Genomic DNA, 3,984 nt, shown 5'->3' with positions numbered 1-3,984 from the left:
AGAAGAGGTAGAACACGATATTTACTTTCGCCCGTCTGCAGAGTTATGTTAGTTTAAATATAGTCCCATTCTGTATAATTTACAGTCTTTTTCTCCTTCTCCTTGACCATGAGGCTAGATATACTTATTATTGCTCTTCTACGTCACACACCAAGAAGTCTTTCGTGCTTAACGTCATCAACTGGGTTTATCATGAGGAACACTTTGCTAAGAACTCAGAGGATAAGCTCTATTAGTTTCCTCCTCATTCAGCAAACAACTATAGGATAGTGATAATCTGAAGCACTTGCATCCATTCTCATACCCCAAGGCTCAGCCATGTTTCCTATATGCTTCTTCTCGACATTGACAGCATCATTCCAGCCACACACAATTCCACACAGAAATTACTATCACATTAGGCGCAGGAGTGGCTGTGTGGTAAGTAGCCTGCTTACCAACCACATGGTTCTTGGTTCAGTCCCACTGCGTAGCACCTTGAGCAAGTGTTTTCTACTATAGCCTCGGGCCGACCAAAGCCTTGTGAGTGGATTTGGTAGCCGGAAACTGAAAGCATCCCGTCGTATATATATGCATATATATATGTATGTGTGTATATGTTTGTGTGTCTGTGTTTGTCCCCCTAGCATTGCTTGACAACCGATGCTGGTATGTTTATGTCCCCGTCACTTAGCGCTTCGGCAAAAGAGACCGATAGAATAAGTACTAGGCTTACAAAGTATAAGTCCCGGAGTCGATTTGCTCGACTAAAGGCGGTGCTCCAGCATGGCCGCAGTCAAATGACTGAAACGAGTAAAAGAGTACATTATTCTATGTTCCATTTTTTTCTTTTCCACTTACAAACGTCATCCCATCACCCACATATACTTAACCCATTTTAACCCACTGTCTTTGTTTGAGGAGAGTTCTATTTGGTTTGTTTACTGCAATAAAGGTTAACTGGATTCTTCTGTGTGTTTGTTATCCCTATTTATATAACTATCCTCAAAATTTCGACAGGGCTAACCCGGGTTTAAATGGGTTAAGATACCTGAAAAACAGACGTTGCAACTACTGACTCACATATATGCTGTGTCATCTCTCATCTACTACTACTACTAATAATAATAATAATAATAATAATAATAATAATAATAATAATAATAATAATAATAATAATAATAATAATAATAATAATACATCAGGCTAGATACTAGAGCCACGATCTCACATACATGCTGTATAATCTCACTACTACTACTACTGGCTTCACATACTGTGTCATATCTCATTTACTGCTACAGAAACTGAAATAGCAAGCAAGATATTCCAAGAACTGTCTCACTAACTTGCTGTATCATCCTATATCTGCTACTTCAAATAGCAAGCTAAGTACTACTACTATTACAGGTTCACATGCTTGTTATTTCATCTCTCATCTCTCAAATACTGTACTACAACAGCAAGTTACGTATTACAACAATTGGCCATGTTCTTAATCACAACGACTCTGATTACCGAGTATATCGATCGATACGAAGCACATATGTGCTTTGTATTACATTATGATCACTATATTCTGTCCGCGGTGGAAAATAATTAAATTTCATATTTTTTTTTTTTTTAGCCCACGTCAATATTTATATTTCCCTTTTGTTTCGTTTTTTAGTTGTTTGGCCTAGACAGAGTGGTTGTGCTATTGGCTTTCGCAGGTCCTCCCTGACCAGTGAGGTCAACGTTATAAATGTTCCTCTTGACGCCTACAGTTGACGTCTGCAAGAAATACATACGCAGACCTGGAACTTAAGAGGATCAGCATTCTAGGCACGAATGACTTGATGTAATGATTAGTCTGAGTTCTGGAGCAGAGTAAACATAATATGGATGTTGTGAAGAGTAGAGGCAAGTACATGAGCGAAACCAACCAGCTGCGAAGCGCAGAGGTCATTGCAATGTCTGCAGAAAAGGCAGAGAGGGGACACAGCATGTCTATAAGTCAGGGCGCGAGGTATTTTGATAAGCAATTTCATGCTAATCAGTTGAGTAGCCTTTCTTTGTATATGGCCTAATACATAAGTGTGCTTAGCAACAGCACCATCGTATGAGACTTGCCTGAGATTTATACAGGTTTAGTAGTTGTTGGAAATAATTCTGAGTTCCCAGAATAAAACCCGTCTTTGTAATATGTATTGACCAAGAGAATCCTAATGTTTGAGATTAGTGTAAGGGTTTTAGTTGCAAACAGTTCTTGTGTAGTTGGATATGAGTTACAATAAAATTTTCTTGATATGCGCAGCGATTATAAGTGTTTGCTGATAAAGAATCGAGATTCACATAACTCCGTTGAAGAACGATTTTGAAGTCTCCATTCATGATGTCAGCGCGAATGTAGCATGAGGTATTAAGTCGGATATGTGTATAATGATAATAGTATTGTCTTCTAGTTTGAAATACTGGAATCTTTTATGAACTTTTAAGTTAATAAAATGTAGAGAATGTTATCGGAATATATCCTGGTAGAAAGAGAAAAAAAGCTGAAATTTGTAAGAAAGGCGAATAGCACTGGGGCATATTATTTGATGGTGATTAAAGCAACATTGTCAGGGACAGTAGTCGTGTTACTTTGGGGCATATATAAGTGTATTTGGTAGTGATCATGATGCTGGGATGGAAATGAATAGCTTTGGATAGATTATTTCTAGTGCATCAACATCGTTGAAAGTAACTAGCAAATATGGAGGCTTTCTCTGCAGGAATATTGCTTGTAGAACCATCGTAGCTGAGAAATTGAGAAAAAGAGGAATTCTATAGAGTTGATAGAGATTCTTTTTGCCAAAAGAATACCAAAAATAATCGGTTTCAAATTGCGTACTGAGAGAACTTGAGGGCTGTGCAATGTGCTGGGGCATTCTACATGGTTCAGACAACGTTGTAATGCTAAGTAAGAGCTGTTCGGTTTGTAAGGGTGAGAAATTTACACCTAAATGCCAGATGTGGTCGAAGGTTTTATTAACACTAATAATGTAAACTTTGTTTCGCTGTAGTATCCAAATACAGTTTATCTAACTCCTAATATGAGTGTGACAAAATAGCTCCCGTGCGAATCTTTGACTAAAATATTGCGGAGAAGCAATGAGTAATCCACTCATGAAACTTAGGAATGAGACATGTGGGAGATATGAAACACACGCTGCCCCATTTTTTTTTTTTTTTTTTTTTTTTGAAATACACCATCTCTATTTCAACTAATTTTTTAACTAATGAAGAATTTAGTAAAACAACTTAATCTGGTGTTTGTAACATGATTTAACGTGAAATTTTGATGGAAGATTTTAATTTAAATCACGTTAAAGCACGAGGCTGGTGTCATAGAACAATGGGCGGTTTCAGCGGCTTAGGTGTTGCAATAATGAGAGTCCAACAATTTAAAAGTCTTTCAGCTTTGCACTAAGGTTAGAGCGGGTCGGATGTGGAAAGCAGCAGAAGCCGTTGCGACGGCAGATTCGCAGTTAAGGCAACAGAGTGCTGGTGAGCGAAATGTCACGTGAAAGGACTGGCTTAGGTAGCAGAGCAACCTTTCGCTATGACGAATCACAAAAAAGGGCCAGAGATTACAATTGAGGAGGAGTGAGCCCGTATTGAGCGAGGAACGTTGGAACCAAATTAATGCAGAAGCAAATGATGGCATGCAATGTCTTAAAGCCAGTACTTTGGAAAGAGGAACCTCATCGTATAAAAATATTCTCACTGGAGTTTAGAGAAGCATCAGTTAGATAGTCGTGCATGTTTATATGTACGTGTCTGCATATGTATGGGTGCATATAGTATACGTCAATGCTTCTGTTGATCAATATTTTGAATTTCGTATATGTACATAAACTTATTTGCATGTCTATGCATGTGTACATATACTTATTTCAAGTCAAACTTATGCATATTTTCAAAGTACCATTAATTGCTTTTATGTATGTATGTATGTATGTATGTATGTATGTATGTATGTAT

The sequence above is a fragment of the Octopus bimaculoides genome, chromosome 9 (genome assembly GCF_001194135.2).
Source record: "Octopus bimaculoides isolate UCB-OBI-ISO-001 chromosome 9, ASM119413v2, whole genome shotgun sequence".
Taxonomy (NCBI): domain Eukaryota; kingdom Metazoa; phylum Mollusca; class Cephalopoda; order Octopoda; family Octopodidae; genus Octopus; species Octopus bimaculoides.
This window is presented reverse-complemented; position numbering follows the sequence as displayed.